The 18,201-nt window shown below is 38.4% G+C and overlaps 1 protein-coding gene across 1 annotated transcript in view; it reads left to right on the top strand.

The window, feature by feature from the left end:
* LOC117229530 (uncharacterized) overlaps nucleotides 1-18,201 on the top strand; it is a 205,486-nt gene that overhangs the window by 97,717 nt on the left and 89,568 nt on the right. The window contains exon 2 of the mRNA XM_076520118.1: nucleotides 8,853-8,906. The gene's annotated coding sequence lies outside the window, so the exon portion shown is untranslated. The remainder of the gene's footprint in view (nucleotides 1-8,852; nucleotides 8,907-18,201) is intronic.

Here is an 18,201-nt window from a genome sequence, read left to right as displayed (position 1 = left end):
TACAGTCCGGGGGCAAATGTGTGTGGACGTCGTTTAAAAATATGTAACTTTTTCTGAAACTGGAGTGAAGGATCTGAAGTTCCTTTAGATGACTATAATACTTTTTGTTTTAATTTTGTTATTAATTGGGATGACAAGAAACACAAACTTTTCTATCTCTGACGCCATAACGAAATTTTTTGATTTATTTATTTATTTATTTTAGTATAATACAGTTTGTTGAAAAATATTTCGCACGTATCTTTTTTCTATCTGCAATGATCCGTATCCACGGGGTGAGAAAAATGATTTCTACCCTCGATTTTGAGGGTAAAATAAATGTTGAGGGCGACATAAAAAAAGAAAATACGTGACAAATATTTCTCAACAAACTATATTATACCAAAATGTTATTAGTCTAAGTCTGCTATCAATTTTAACGATCTCCGCTCCTTCGCGTTGCGTAACAAAGGTTCTTCCCGTCGAATTCGCGAAGCAGACAAATAAATGAAGACGCTTGCGAACTTAATTAGAAAATGATAATTAAGTTTGAACGAAGCTGTTACGTAACGGCCGTCGATGCAGGCAGTTAGTTAGTCGATCGGGTAAATCCCACGGATAAAGTGAAAGCTCCGGTCCCAGAAAGCACCGACTTCGAACCGGAAGCGAACTCGCGGAGGACTGCTGTCCAATCAAGCGGGGCTCCGAACGATCAAACGCGATGCTGTTCCCAATCCATTTAGTTCCATTCGCTTTGGGGAACGATAGACCGCAATTAAGCCGCGTTTCAGGGAACGCTGTCGCGTGCATCGTTGGGAGCCGCGTGTCCAGACAATGGCGGACTCGGTTGATGGCGCCGCTGGCCTAGACGAATAGACGAATAGAGGGACAGAGGGACAGAGGAATAGAAGAATAGAGAAAGAATGGGAGACTAGACATCTCGTTTCGCTCTCTCGTGCACGCTGAAAGAAATATTTCTGTCTGCCGCTGCGTCGGAACAGCCGGAGGAACGACGTCGTATTGCCTGCCTCTGCCCCCCTTTTGTTTCCTTCCGGCGAATAATCACGAATACCACGCTGGAAAAAGGGAAAACCACGGTTACCGGCCGTGTCCCATCCCTCTCGACTTTTTCTCATTTTCTTTTTCACCGATGCGTTCTCCTCTTCCTGGAACGGGATTAACCGTTGCTCCGGGACGCGATCCTCTTTCCCCGCGATCATCGCGCGCATTGTTCTTCACCTGCGGTTCGAAACACGCACGCGATACTTACTTTCGTATTCGCTGGTAGACGGTCGTTTCATCGTGCTGGACCAGGGATCTTCAATGACACGGCTCCTGCAGGGATCGCGCGCTTGCATGCGGCACAGAATACGGCGCATCTCAAAAGCTAGATTACGGTTTCGTTATTGTGCGTAACGCGCATTCACGGAGCACAATGGGACCTCCTCGATTATACGAACGGGCTGTACAGGTAGATACATCGATTTAAAACGATACGTGTGTACCGTGTACGTGAAGCAGCGTCGCTTTAACCCTAGAAAGATAACCATATGACAACGTACGTAAAAGATAACCATACGCTTCAGAGGCGCATGCTTTTCTAAGGCGTCAATTTTATACTAACAATGGATATTTATTTAAGTTAATCTAGTCATTTTAAAGGTTTCGCATTATTGTAAAAATAAAATGCATTTATATTATATTTTTTTATATTTTAAGTAATTTTAAACTTAAATCACTAGACCTCTATGAAAAATTAACAAAAATCAACAGTCTTCGCAGGCGCCTCTGCGACGTAGGTTATCTTTCTCGGGTTAAAAGTCGACTTTCTCGAAAACGGAGTCCCGGATAAAAGAATGTACCAAATTTTTGTCTTATTTGTTCACGTAGAATCACCTATTGTCCGTCAATGACCCATTTTTGGGACACTTTCAAATTTTTTTCTTTCAAGAAGAGCGACTTTTAAATATAATACAGTGAAAGTACAATTAAGAATTCCTGTCATTTTGTTTTAAATCATTGTAAACTTCAGGTTGAAACTAATAACCACAATTTAACCAGTTAGCTGTGTTCGACGAGTATACTCGTCATGGAAAAGTGGCAGTATTTTGTGTTACGACGAGTATATTTGTCGTGCGTAAAAAGTAGTGACCACTGGCTGTTTAAATTGTAATTTTTGTGAAAACAAAAACATATACTGAAATTTCAAGATGTTTAGAATATTTTGAGGTCAGACCAGAATAAAACATATGAATAATTATATGAATAATTCGCGATATTGGTGTTCGACATGCAATGTACCATTATGTATCGTTCCTTGCTTCGCAGAATACCACTCTACAGCTTCGATTTGAATGTTTAACTTTCATAAGTATTTGATTTTTCTTGCGTTTTTCGTTCATTATGTATGCAGTACATGTCAATGTCGAATGCATAAGTAAATATTCGTAATAAAATTTTAAACTTAAATCACTAGACCTCTATGAAAAATTAACAAAAATCAACAGTCTTCGCAGGCGCCTCTGCGACGTAGGTTATCTTTCTCGGGTTAATAGAGCAACTGTTCCGTCATCCGTATGTTTGTGTTTCCTTGAATAGCTCCGGACAGTCGGGCTTCTATTTTGAAAGTCTGCGTTGTCGTGCAGCGATACCAGCTCGGTCAATTTAATTTGTTTACGTGTACGATTTCTGGATCCTTTGGTGTACCAAAGATATTAAAAATTGTACATTGTAGAAAAGTTGTACAGAGAATCATCGTAGGATCGTTATGGTCGTAAAGTGTTACATTTGAACTGTGAAAGTGTGCAAAAACAGTTCAGCGTAATTGATTCGCATAAATATTCAGCATAGTTAAATCCGCACAATTTATTTACTGCAATGAAAATTCTATAATAGTAATTGTATTCGCAATTAATAAATTATTGTATTAACATTCGCAACCTTTCGTTACAAAAGAGGGAAGTATAAAAAGAAAGATAAGTAAGTAAAGATAAGTGTAAGTAAAAAACAAGATTTTGTGTAGCCGTCACACGAGTGCAATAAAAACATGAACATATATAATAATATAATACAAAAAGTAAGATATATTGTACTGTATATAATAAATGAAAGATTATCAAAAAGAGTTCTATGAAGTCCAGCAAGCATTCAAGATGAAATTGGAATAAAATATCTGCACTAAAAAACCATCCATTTAACGACTTAATCGCGAACAATGGACTAATAGAAAGAATTCGAGGACATCGTCGTGCTATTATTGACCCAGCAAAATTATTAAAAGAGAAAATCCAGTTTCATTTCACTTTGGTCCCTCGGAATCGACTCGCACAACTTTTTATTTCGAATAAACATCCGCGGTTTATTGATCAGCCGCTACCGGCTTAGCAGGAATTACTCTCCAGAATCTAGAGAGTCGCGCAGTTTTATCGACGATGATGTTCAACGAATATATGCAGGTAAATTGAACAGCTTCTACAGCTTGTAGGAAGAGGCAGACGATGATTCCTCGGCCGTGGTCGACGATGACGCGACGAAGACTTTCGAATGGAAAACTCGGCCCCCCGGGACGATGATTTCCCGTGGATAGATACCCGGTCGATTCAGTTGGGTCCTCGAAACGAGGTGGAAAGTGGGTGCAGCGATGGCTAGAAGAGGAAAAGAACCGGGAAGATTGGACGGTAGTCACTCGATCCAATCAAAGGGTCCTTTGAAGAACGGCGAGGCGCGCAGCTTATTTTCCACGCAGGTCTCCGTGCCGCGGGACGAAAATACGGCCGATGCTACTCGTTTCGGAGCAGACGTTTCTTAAATAAGCCGGTGGGCTCCCTTCGGCAAAGAGAAATGCACGAGCCTCTTCACCGCCGTCACTTCCGGGCTGATGCATGCGTCACCTTTCCCCGTAACTTCGCCGGGAAGACTGAAGCATTAGGCTCGTCTAGACTTCCTACAGGCTGTTCCAAAATTATTTCAACAGACAAACATCGGCCCGAGCCCGTGCTAAGTGGCTCCTCGAAGGGGATCTGTTATCGCTTTGCACTCGACGTTACTCGCAATCTTCGAAACCGACGCGTTTCTTTCGATTTGTAACATTCACTGCGATATTTGCCAGCCATGAAGATCCCGTCATCGCATCGGCCTATCTACAAAATCGTCTAAACATTATACAAGACTGGACCTCCAAATGGAAAATTAAAATCAATGAAGCCAAATCCAGTCGTATAACTTTCACTCTCAAAAAGGGTCTTTGCCCCCCCATATTATTCAACAAAATTCCTATTCCCGAAGCTACAACGGTGCGATACTTGGGCCTTCACCTAGACAACAAATTAACCTGGAAAAAGCACATTACAAATATAAGAAAACAAGTAAACCTCAAACTCAAAAACATGCACTGGCTTCTTGGATACAAATCAAAACTTTCACTAGAAAACAACATTTTACTTTACAAAGCTATCATCATACCGATATGGACCTACGGACTAGAACTCTGGGGAAGTGCCAGCAAAACCAACATAGCCATCGTCCAAAGAACACAATCCAAGGCACTTCGCACAATTATTAACGCCCCTTGGTACGTTACCAATGAAACAATTCATAATGATCTTGGTATTCCCTTCGTCATTGACACCATCCATGAAAGAAGTAGGAAGCACTTCACTAAATTAAGCGAACACACAAATCCACTAATTATGCCACTCATACAACAACAATACAGCAGGAGACTAAAAAGAAGATGGCCAATCGACCTTAACCCGAGAAAGATAACCTACGTCGCAGAGGCGCCTGCGAAGACTGTTGATTTTTGTTAATTTTTCATAGAGGTCTAGTGATTTAAGTTTAAAATTACTTAAAATATAAAAAAATATAATATAAATGCATTTTATTTTTACGATAATGCCAAACCTTTAAAATGACTAGATCAACTTAAATAAATATCCATTGTTAGTATAAAATTGACGCCTTAGAAAAGCATGCGCCTCTGAAGCGTATGGTTATCTTTTACGTACGTTGTCATATGGTTATCTTTCTAGGGTTAAATGAGGTTCAGGAGGACTTTTCATTGGGAAAGCCCTCATCATGCTATTAACACATCAAGTCCCCAGCGATCACATCGGCCCATAGAATTTGTATTCTGATTGCTGATTTCTACTAATAAAAAAAAAAAAAAAAAAATTTGTAACATTCATATTTTGTATGATCGCTTTCTTTTTAAGCGACGCTGAGCTTAATTTCTGGTTCAGCATTTTTCGGCACATTCGATACTAATTTTTAGTAATTTATTGGACGCAGACGAATTTAGTTATTTGCGGACGAGGATTTTTGAAAAGTGCTAAGAATATATATCTCAGGGAATTGCATATAGTAATGTCTCCCTTACTGACGCTCGGATTGTGCACAAAAATGGATTTTCAATTTCGGAAGAGGAGATACGGTTATTCAAGCGTTGCAGTTAGTTTTTATAGTTGCCGATCGTCGACAATCATAGAAACGAGCCGCAAGCCTCGATTAATCGTATCTCCTCTTCCCAAATTGTCTATTTTTCTGCACAATTTGGGCAACAATTAGGGAGACTTTACTGTGGATCGTTTATGAACGATTTATGAATAGAAAGTAAATGAAAAATGACGAATATTTCTTGATCTTTAATTATTTAAGTTTTTGTTATAGACAAAAGGTGATAAAGTTCATTGTTCGCGATTAAGTCGTTAAATGGCTGGATTTTTAGTGCAGACATTTTATTCCAATTTCGGCTTGAATGCTTGCTGGATTTCATAGGTGAGAAAGTTGAAGGGACGAGATTTTTTCACCGTTTCATCGTTCCAACCAATTGCAATCTAAAAAATTATGTACTCATTTTCTAGGAAACTAATCGATTTCATATCTTAAAAAGATTCGAGTCATTTGGAACAATTTTAAAGAAAAGTTATTCCCTGCGAAAAGATAACATACTTTCCGACGCGTGAGTACATAATCGAATTATGTGTTCGCAACTTTTTAAATAAGACACACAGACCCGATGGCGTCGCTGTGTCGTCATTTGTCTTCAAATGGTTAACAACGTAAATATTCTGTTGAAAAATTGACAGAACGGCGACAGGGGAAGCAACGAATAAAAACCCTTTGCACTCGAAGCCATTTTAACTGTAAATCAACAATGATTTTTCTGACCTACGCTGTCTCTATTTTATATGACAGAGCGCATTTTATGCATGTGAAATTGAGTCTTGTGACTTACACAACAGTCATACATTTAACAATTTTCCAAATCTAAATTTTCTTGAAGTAAGAATTATTTTGGCATGTGATATAAACATTTTTTAGCGGTGCCTCGGAGTCACCACTCGAGCGCAAAGGGTTAAATAACGAATGACAAAATATTAACAGTTATAAAGAAAATATAAAAGCGTCACGTTCAACAAGATTTTCGTATAGCACAGCTCCACGTACAATATCACGGACGCTGATTGCATATTCGATAAAAAATGATATACAGCAATTTATTTAGCAACGCCCCGAGGGAACTGTGCAGTCTACGAGAGTCCGCCTAACGAGACGAGTCACCGAATCCAAAGAAAAAGGCTGCGCAACGTTCGCGTAATCGACGCTGGCAACTGCAACTGCCGACTTCCTGACACGTCCCGTTCAGGCACGTCCGCTTAGAAAAATTCTTTCAGCGTTTGCTCAGCGTGTCGGCTAGAGCGATCGACACTCGGGGAACGTCGCAATAATTTTCTCTTTCGGCGTTCCGCGAAGACGAGATCGTAGGGCTGAGCGGAGAGCGCGGTTCTCCGGGCGCCGCTTCGAGGAAGCGATTTCCCTGAAAAGAAGCTCGGTCGCTGGAAAACGCCTGGCTCGTCGAGTCGCTCCGCGAGCAGCTCTGCTCCTAATGAATGGATCGCGACGAGTGATCTATTCCGCGTCTAGGATCCATCCCCGTGGATCCCGCGGCGCCGCCACGCCCGGACGCGACAGTATTTCAGCCGTCTATTTATAAAGAGTGAACGAACGAACGGCTCGGATGCAGCCGCGGACGCAGGCGAACGGGAAGCGCAGCAACGCGCGCGCGAGCCTACGTCGCTGATCCGGTTAATTCTGGGATGTTGGATTACCGGGGAAAAAAATCCGTCCAGAGGAAAAAACGAAGCACCCCGTCTCCACCCGAGCTGCTCTCGCGTGCTCTGCCCGCGCAGCTCCGGGCGCCCGCGAGCGCTATAAATATTCGACGGTTCCGCGCGAACTGAAAAATCGACCGCGAATTATCGTCCCGGGGAACGCGATATTTTAGCGGGACGGTTTTTACGGCCGGCCACAGATTTGTTGCCAGCTACCAAGAGACTCGTTGTTTGGACGTCGCCCGACAAACGAGCGCAGCGTTTTCCCTCGCGTTGCGATCTCGCCTAATCCGAGAAGCATCTTCGAGCTTATCTTGCGTTCGCACGAATTACGGAGCGATATCGTCCACGGTATTTTCACAGCGATTGCAGAGAATTTCTGGGGAATTGCACCGCGGATTGGCGCACTCGGGAAACGGCCGTTTTTCCATCCGTTGAATCCCATCGGGCGCTCCACGGCTCTAATAATTGCATCAACCAACTGTTCGATACGGCAAATCGTTTTAGCGACCTTGTTCGCTTTTCTTCTGACCTCCCGTTTTTACATTTAATAGCTCGCCCCATGAAATTGGGATAACAGCAATTATTTTGTGTCTCTCGGCGTTGCATTTCCTTGTTCTGTAATTTTTCTATCGTTTTCAGTGGTTAGTTGATTAAATTCGAAGCAGCGAAAATCAGTTAAAGAATTTGACGATACTGTTGCATTAAAATTATTGAGAAAAGAAACAAATGTTTGTTAACCTCCTGTACCCTGCAGTCCTTGCATTATTATTTCGCATGGACTGCTTTCTATATTGTTGTATCTATTGGGTTGGCAACTAAGTAATTGTCGATTTGTTCAACGAAATAAAAAATTTTTTTTACTTGGAACGAAGTTTAATCTGTAATGTATTTTCCATTTTGTTCGATGACCTTTTGCCATCTCTCTGACAACTTGAAAATTCCACGCTCGTAGAAAGTCTGATCCTTCTCGGCCAAAAACTGAGTTAAGTGAGATTTTACAGCGTCATCATCGTTAAAAGTTTTACCACGAAGGGAGTTGTCCAGGGATCGAAATAAGTGGTAACCCGATGGCGCGAGATCAGGGCTTATGGTGGGTGTAACATCAATTCCCAACCAATATCCATCAATTTTTGTCGAGTGGACAAAGACGTGTGCGGCCTAGCATTGTCCTGCTGGAAAATGACACCTTTACGATCGACCAATTCTGGTCGCTTTTCCTTGACCGCTGCATTCAATTTGTCCGGTTGCTAACATTCACGGATAATAAAAAATAACATAATAATAATAATAATAATAATAATTTTATAATATAACATTTACGGATATCATAAAAATGGGAGTGAGAGACATCTATAACTGTGAAATCGGCAATTACTTAGTTGCCAACCCAATAATACTGCTTTCTATTTCCTATAAATAATATATATAATTATATATATATATATATATAATATAAATGTTGTAAATAAATGGAAATAAATATTACCGGTAGCGAGATGAATTTGATAGCGAATCGTATTGCGTTTAATACAGCAAATTTTGATAGCGCTCGTAGAGACCAGCGTGGAAATATTGCTCCGCGTGGGAAAGTTTGCGATACCGCGGTGATCAATTTGATCGCGTTTCAAATGGAATTTTCGAGCACCTGCTACGAAAATTTCATAGTTTCCAGGACATTCTACGAACCGGTTAGAATCGAACAATGCTTGGTTTGTCCTTTATTGTGCGTCTATTAATCTTCGTCCGTTCTGTTTGCAGATATTCGGGGCACGGCAACACGAACCGTATCTATCATGTCGGTTCCTATTTAAGGTAAGCGGCATTGCTTTTCGATTTTATCGCAGTTTTGCAAACAACGAGGCTTTATTCGCGCGGCGCCGTTACGATTGTGGCACAGTCACGGTCCGGTTCAATTTTATTCAGTGCTCTCGAGGCGGATACCGGGCTCGCTTCAATAGCGCTCCCAGCGTTCCTATCTTTAGTCGTTTTAACGTTTTAACGCGCTCGCCACCATGCGCCTCGTAACACGCAACTCTTTGTCCGAGAATTCGGACGTTCGTTGCGGGAATTCAAACTTTCGATCGTTCTTTGTCCGACAATTCAGACTTTCGAGTCTTCCAGAATTCAACAGCTCTTTGCGCGAGAATTCGAGCTTTTCGAAGTTTTTTGAGCGAGAATTCAAGCTTTTCGAAGTTCTTTGCGTGAAAATTCAAGCTTTACGAAGTTCTTTGCGCGATAATTCAAGCTTTTCGAATTTCTTTGCATGATAATTCAAGCTTCCCAAAGTTCTTTGAGCGAAAATTCGAGCTTTTCAAAGTTCTTTGCGTGAAAATTCAAGCTTTTCGAAGTTCTTTGCGTGAAAATTCAAGCTTTTCGAAGTTCTTTGCGCGGAAATTCAAGCTTTTTGAAGGTCTTCGCGCGAGAATTCAAGCATTTTGAAGGTCTTCGCGTGAGAAGTCAAGCTTTTTAAAGGTCTTCGCGCGAGAATTCAAGCATTTTGAAGTTCTTCGCGCGGAAATTCAAGCTTTTTGAAGGTCTTCGCGCGAGAATTCAAGCTTTTTGAAGGTCTTCGCGTGAGAAGTCAAGCTTTTTAAAGGTCTTCGCGCGAGAATCCAAGCATTTTGAAGTTCTTTGCGCGAAAATTCAAGCTTTGCAAAGTTCTTTGTGCGAAAATTTGAGCTTTCCAAATTTCTTTGTGCGAAAATCCAAGCTTTCCAAATTTCTTTGCGCGAAAATTCAAGCTTTTCAAAGTTCTTTGCGCGAGAATTCGAGCTTTTTCAACTTCATTACGCGAAAATTCAAGCTTTCCAAAGTTCTTTGTGCGAAAATTTGAGCTTCCCAAATTTCGTTGTGCAAAAGTTCAAGCTTCCCAAATTTCTTTGCTCGAAAAATCAAGCTTTCCAAAGTTCTTTGCGCGAGAATTCAAGCTTTTTGAACTTCATTACGCGAAAATTCAAGCTTTCCAAAGTTCTTTGTGCGAAAATTCAACTCTCGAAAGCTGAGATTCATTGGGAGTCGTAGAGTACCACGATCGAAACTGTACCGTTTGTTCGAGTTATACGTTCGTTCCTCGGGAAGCGCAGAATGCTCGAAGGTAATGTCAACAGCTGACTAACAATGAATGCATAATATTTGATTTGAATTAGCAATAGCGCTCCCTGCTGTCGCACAATTGTTATCTTCATTTCGCGAAATGAACGAACTTATCTCTCAACGAGATCAACAACTTCCGCGTTCTCGGAAAAGCTACTCATTTTAATACTCGGGATCCAGTGATTTTTGTGTATATCAGAGATAGCAGCGGTAACGTTTGTTGGGCGATTGCATGGCAGTTATCTGTTTTAATATATTACCGGGGAGAATGAGTTCGCTGAATTCAAAAAGACGATAAGGAGAAATAAATCTTTTAAATAGGTAAATTCTAGTGTAAATTGTCTTTGGCATTTTTTTGTGGAGAAACTATGACACTTATTGCAGTCAAATTTACAACGATTATTTATAGGTGTTCGAATAACATTTAAACAATTTTTTTGGCTCGAAAGGGTTCATATTGATGGCACTGAGCACTTCCAGACACAGTTAAATTTTGAAAAGGTCGTCGAAATGAAAAACGAGCATTTCAAATAGCCGTTCCAAATTAGGAACATTGCATAAGGAACACGGGGACATGGCATGAAAATTGTGATCCATACTAACCACACGTGCACATACTTCACTATCTTTTAGTCATATTGAATAAATATTTCGAAGTTCATTACGTTATCTAGAAACATTAATCTGTCGAACAGAAATATAAATATCCAAGATAATAATCTCCTATCGCTTGAAGAGCGCTCCATGTTAGGTACCTTTTTTAGGACTATTTCTCGACCTATCCTGCTTTAAATGAGGAAGAATATTTTTCGCTAAAAGGTGGGGTGTTAAAAATGGCAGGCAAAAAGGTTAAGCGGATAAGCGGGCAAATCGACGGCGTATCGATCTGTCCCACATAATTTTTCGTCGGCGAGACAAAGGACGCCGGAGAGGGGAAAAAAACGCAATATAACGGGTGCATTATTCTCGAGGACACGACAAAAGGCAGCGGACGAGGCCTCGGTATCGGGCCATCGTCGCTGGATACGCCGGCGATGAGAGAATCGATGCATCGATGTCTCGATGCCTCGTTATAGGCATAGGTGGTGGTTGCGCGCGGCACTAATTGTCCGACGGTACCGGAAGCGTGCAATCATGCGGCCGATCGACGGAAAAACGCGTCACGTGTCCCTCGATTCAACAATTTTTCAGCTCTTCCGTCCCCATCAACTTCGGCGAGCAATCGCAAGATTCGTTCCTGCGAACGATCCAAGCGACAAACGAAACAACGATCTCCGTCTTTTTTAACAATTCTCTGCAATCGAGAACGCTGGGAAGACTGCAAGCTTCGCTGGCGGTGTTGTTGCACGTTGCACAATGCGGCGCTTGTATGAGCAACCGGGATAAAAATCATTGCTTTTAAGTCAATTAATTCTCGACCAAAACGCCTTAATAATTTGTCGAAGGAAATACAAAGATGCATCGATTTGCTTAAAAGAAAATTAAAAGAAATGTGTATGGAGAAAATGTTCATTTTTTTTCCGAGCTTTTTTTACTCGAATCTTCACATTTTGATATTTTACTAAAACTTGATGTATTACGTGCAATTATTAATTCTCGTACACATAACAACGTAACAAAAACTTATCAACGCCCATTCTTGCGGTGGAAATTGATTCTTCGGTTCTAAATTTCTTGTAAACAATTTGTTCAGTTCACTAAGTAAACATGCAAGCGTGTACCATCGATGGTACACGTGGCACGGAACGTGTTAAGCACACGCTGTATTTGGGCGACGGAATCATTTGCTCAGATTTGAAAGTTATAGTAATGTTTCTCTTATTGACCCTCAGATTGCCCACAAAAATGGACAATTTAGGAAGAGGGGATACGATTATTCAAGCCTTGCAGTAGTTGTTGGCAATTTGTAGTTGTTGTTGCCTTGTTGTAGTAGTTGAATTAAATATTGAATTAAATAGTCGAAAATGAAATAGTTGAATTAAATAGTCCTTGTTGTAGTAGTTGTTGCCTTTTTATAGTTGTTGACAACTCGTGACTATAATAATGAACCGCAAGGATCGAATAATCATATTTCCTCTTCCCAAATTGACCATTTTTGTGGACGATCGGAGCGTCAATTAGAGAGACATTACTGTAATTCGCACGCGAATCTAGTATATGTTCTTTATTCTATCAAGATTCGCAGAACGCAAGAATGTTGAACGAATAACTGATGCTGCAGGAAACTTGCCAATTCGAATTGCATCGAGTGAAATACCTTAATCCTACGAAAGTTTTGAGATGGTTAAATTGAGATGGCATGGCGGTCGATGTGTCAATTAAACTGCTTCGACGTTCTGAGATTTTTGGAGGATGTGATACGGTCAACGAAATCGCTTCGGATGGATTTTGATTCCGCATGAAGATTCACAGTCCGGTAATACCTAGCAATCGGTTGCATAAACTATACCTATGCTAAAAGGACTGTTACGAGACAGGAATTTTATTGGCAGGTGAATTAAAGCCGGTAGAAGAAACTGGCGTCCGCGAAGCAGCAAGGTCTGAGAACGGATGAAAAATTGAACAGGGAAAGAAAGTATCTCTGCGGGATGCTGAAAAATTTAATGCAAAACGAGGTACAAGAAGGAGAGAGAGAGAGAGAGAGAGAGAGAGAGAGAGAGAAGCCATCGGAAGCGGTAAAAGTAAAATCGTCGATCGTGAATAGCCGCGGATAAAAGCAGCGTTTCACTTTTCGGGCTTGACGAAACAATTAAAGGCTCGACACGTCTCGTATCGTACTCGCGCTTTCTCCGCGAACGTAAACGCGGAGAAGGATGTTCCGTTGAAAACGGCGATAATTGCGCTGCTCCGTGTTCTCCGTCACCCGTGCAACAGTATTCGAAAGACATTGCCCGCGACATTTTAATGGACGCTTCGACAAGTCCTATCCCGGGCGCATAAGTCGCCGTGAAAGTTTCGTCGAGGTTAATCAACAATTAATCCGCGAACGTTCCCCGAAGCGACAACATCCTCCAGCGGAAGGAAAGCTGAGGTGTCGCCGAAAATAGCTCCGGGACGTCCGAGATCGTTTAACAATTTATTCTAACAATCCAACTTATTTCACCGATTCAATTACGATTCAGCGAATGGTACATGATTAATTAAAGGTGCGCGTGATTAAACGAATGATATATGTGCTGTTACTGGTTTAGTATAGTATTATACTATAATAATATTAGTAATATAGTATAAGTAATATATAATATAATAATATTATATTATATTATATTATTATATTACTTATACTATACTAATATTATACAATATATAATATATATATATTAGTATAGTATAAGTAATATAATAATATAATATAATAATATTATATTATACTATATTACTATAGTATACTATAGAATAATATTAAGATATTATTTGAAACGGCAAATAGTAAATAGATATCTTGTTAATTTGTTATTTGTTCGAAAGAATGCATTTAACTTTAAAATAAAGTATTTTATTCTTCAATAAAAAAAAATACTTCCGAAGGCTTTTCATGCTGTGGATTATCAAAATCAAAAATTTATCTACTGAAATTTTCTTATTTTATACTATTTTATTTGAATTCTGAAGAATCTATTATTTAAAATAGTATTTCAACTTTTTTTTCCTCTATAAACATTACTCAGATCTGATGGTCATGCACGGTCATGCTAGTTGCGATTTAAATTTTAGCTATCTTCCTCAAATGAAGTGAGCGAAGCCAGTAGATAAAGTAAATTAGGCTAAGTCTGTTGTGAATCAAGCAAGCAAACTGCATTAGGTAAAGTCTGTTGAAGAGATACTAGATCAATTAAATTATGCGAAGCATAACATATTTCTGAAAGTAGTATTTACGAATGTAGGTAAAATAAATTAAGCGAAGGCTATTCGTGAAATTTGCAGATAAAATAAATTAAGCGAAGGCTATTCGTGAAATTTGTAGATAAAATAAATTAAGCGAAGACTATTCGTGAAATTTGTAGACAAAATAAATCAAGTGAAGCCTATTTGTGAAATTTGTAGATAAAATAAATTAAACGAAGCTTAATTCGTGAATTGCAGATGAAATAAATTAAGCAAAGCCTATTCGTGAAATTTGTAGATAAAATAAATTAAGCGAAGACTATTCGTGAAATTTGTAGACAAAATAAATTAAGCGAAGCCTATTTGTGAAATTTGTAGATAAAATAAATTAAGCGAAGCTTAATTCGTGAATTGCAGATGAAATAAATTAAGCAAAGCCTATTCGTGAAATTTGTAGATAAAATAAATTAAGCGAAGACTATTCGTGAAATTTGTAGACAAAATAAATTAAGCGAAGCCTATTTGTGAAATTTGTAGATAAAATAAATTAAGCGAAGCTTAATTCGTGAATTGCAGATGAAATAAATTAAGCAAAGCCTATTCGTGAAATTTGTAGATAAAATAAATTAAGCGAAGACTATTCGTGAAATTTGTAGACAAAATAAATTAAGCGAAGCCTATTTGTGAAATTTGTAGATAAAATAAATTAAGCGAAGCTTAATTCGTGAATTGCAGATGAAATAAATTAAGCAAAGCCTATTCGTGAAATTTGTAGATAAAATAAATTAAGCGAAGACTATTCGTGAAATTTGTAGACAAAATAAATTAAGCGAAGCCTATTTGTGAAATTTGTAGATAAAATAAATTAAGCGAAGCTTAATTCGTGAATTGCAGATGAAATAAATTAAGCAAAGCCTATTCGTGAAATTTGTAGATAAAATAAATTAAGCGAAGACTATTCGTGAAATTTGTAGACAAAATAAATTAAGCGAAGCCTATTTGTGAAATTTGTAGATAAAATAAATTAAGCGAAGCTTAATTCGTGAATTGCAGATGAAATAAATTAAGCAAAGCCTATTCGTGAAATTTGTAGACAAAATAAATTAAGCGAAGCCTATTTGTGAAATTTGTAGATAAAATAAATTAAGCGAAGCTTAATTCGTGAATTGCAGATGAAATAAATTAAGCAAAGCCTATTCGTGAAATTTGTAGATAAAATAAATTAAGCGAAGACTATTCGTGAAATTTGTAGATAAAATAAATTAAGCAAAGCTTATCCGTGAAATTTGTAGACAAAATAAATTAAGCCAAGCCTATTTGTGAAATTTGAAGATAAAATAAATTAAGCGAAGACTATTCGTGAAATTTGTAGATAAAATAAATTAAGCAAAGCTTATCCGTGAAATTTGTAGACAAAATAAATTAAGCCAAGCCTATTTGTGAAATTTGAAGATAAAATAAATTAAGCGAAGACTATTCGTGAAATCTGTAGACAAAATAATTCAAGCGTAGCCTATTTGTGAAATTTGTAGATAAAATAAATTAAGCGAAGACTATTCGTGAAATTTGTAGACAAAATAAATTAAGCGAAGCCTATTTGTGAAATTTGTAGATAAAATAAATTAAGCGAAGCTTAATTCGTGAATTGCAGATGAAATAAATTAAGCAAAGCCTATTCGTGAAATTTGTAGATAAAATAAATTAAGCGAAGACTATTCGTGAAATTTGTAGACAAAATAAATTAAGCGAAGCCTATTTGTGAAATTTGTAGATAAAATAAATTAAGCGAAGCTTAATTCGTGAATTGCAGATGAAATAAATTAAGCAAAGCCTATTCGTGAAATTTGTAGACAAAATAAATTAAGCGAAGCCTATTTGTGAAATTTGTAGATAAAATAAATTAAGCGAAGCTTAATTCGTGAATTGCAGATGAAATAAATTAAGCAAAGCCTATTCGTGAAATTTGTAGATAAAATAAATTAAGCGAAGACTATTCGTGAAATTTGTAGATAAAATAAATTAAGCAAAGCTTATCCGTGAAATTTGTAGACAAAATAAATTAAGCCAAGCCTATTTGTGAAATTTGAAGATAAAATAAATTAAGCGAAGACTATTCGTGAAATTTGTAGATAAAATAAATTAAGCAAAGCTTATCCGTGAAATTTGTAGACAAAATAAATTAAGCCAAGCCTATTTGTGAAATTTGAAGATAAAATAAATTAAGCGAAGACTATTCGTGAAATCTGTAGACAAAATAATTCAAGCGTAGCCTATTTGTGAAATTTGTAGATAAAATAAATTAAGCGAAGACTATTCGTGAAATTTGTAGACAAAATAAATTAAGCGAAGCCTATTTGTGAAATTTGTAGATAAAATAAATTATGCGAAGCTTAATTCGTGAATTGCAGATGAAATAAATTAAGCAAAGCCTATTCGTGAAATTTGTAGACAAAATAAATCAAGCGAAGCCTATTTGTGAAATTTGTAGATAAAATAAATTAAGCGAAACTTAATTCGTGAATTGCAGATGAAATAAATTAAGCAAAGCCTACTCGTGAAATTTGTAGATAAAATAAATTAAGCGAAGACTATTCGTGAAATTTGTAGACAAAATAAATTAAGCGAAGCTTATTTGTGAAATTTGTAGATAAAATAAATTAAGCAAAGCCTATTTGTGAAATTTGTAAATAAAATTGTTGAAACGAATTTGTAACATAGATCGGTGAAATAAACTGGGGTAGTCAGGGTAAGCGATTAGCATTTGATGTTCTATGACACGAACATTTCCGAGAGGTCCTGAATTCAGGCGTGGGTTGCGCCTGGCTCGGAGTGGGAGACGTTAATGCCGAACGAAGTCATTCCACCGACGACGGGATAGCTTGTGGCAGCTATGTCAAGGTCGCGGCAATCTCTCCGCTTTATCTAACGAACTTAGCTCGATTAGCGTCGGCGCGTTCGTCGGGAACTCTTGCAGAAAAGCGTCGCGTCGGGTACTTTCACCCTACTTTTCGCTCTCGAGCTTGGCACAATGGTGTCGCGGGCTATTCTCGGGCGTAATATCATCATCTAGAAACAATCCAATTGTAGCATCGCTTGAACTACTAATTTCCGAGTTATTTTTGCATCTGGGAATAATTAGATTTTAAGCACAGAGAGGCAAAGATTAACCGATGGGAAATTATGGGGCGCGCTTCGCATCTTGGAAAATTCATTGGAAAATCCGGAATAGATAATTTTAACGTTTACCGATGGGAAAATTGAGAAATGTGGTTTGCAAATTCAATGGAAAATCCGAAGAAGATAATTTTAACGTAGAAAAACTGCACGATGTGGTTTGCATCGTGGAAAATTCAATGGGAAATCTGGAGAAGCGAATTTTAAGGTTCGTCGATGGGAAATCTGTGCAATGTGGTTCACAAATTCAATGGGAAGTCCGGAGGAGATCATTTTAACGTAGGAAAACTGCACGATGTGGTTTGCATCTTGGAAAATTCATTGGAAAATCCGGAATAGATAATTTTAACGTTTACCGATGGGAAAATTGAGAAATGTGGTTTGCAAATTCAATGGAAAATCCGAAGAAGATAATTTTAACGTAGAAAAACTGCACGATGTGGTTTGCATCGTGGAAAATTCAATGGGAAATCTGGAGAAGCGAATTGTAAGGTTCGTCGATGGGAAATCTGTGCAATGTGGTTCGCAAATTCAATGGGAAGTCCGGAGAAGATCATTTTAACGTAGGAAAACTGCACAATGTGGTTTGCATCGTGGAAAATTCAATGGGAAATCTGGAGAAGCGAATTGTAAGGTTCGTCGATGGGAAATCTGTGCAATGTGGTTCGCAAATTCAATGGGAAGTCCGGAGAAGATAATTTTAACGTAGGAAAACTGCACATTGTGGTTTGCGTCATGGAAAATTCAATGGGAAATCTGGAAAAGCCAATTGTTAGATTCGTCGATCGGAAAACTGTGCAACGTGTTTTGCGTCTTGGAGAAATTTTATAGAAATTCTATAAAGGTAGACTCCGACGTTCATCGATGAGTAATTTTGGAGTGTAGTTTACACCTTGGAAAATTCAATGGGAAATCTGGAGAAGCGAATTGTAAGGTTCATCGATGGGAAATCTGTGCAATGTGGTTTGCATCTTGGCGAAATTGTATGGAAAATCTATAAAGGTAGATTCCGACG

This window comes from Megalopta genalis, chromosome 3 (genome assembly GCF_051020955.1).
Source record: "Megalopta genalis isolate 19385.01 chromosome 3, iyMegGena1_principal, whole genome shotgun sequence".
NCBI lineage: Eukaryota > Metazoa > Arthropoda > Insecta > Hymenoptera > Halictidae > Megalopta > Megalopta genalis.
This window is presented reverse-complemented; position numbering and strand designations above follow the sequence as displayed.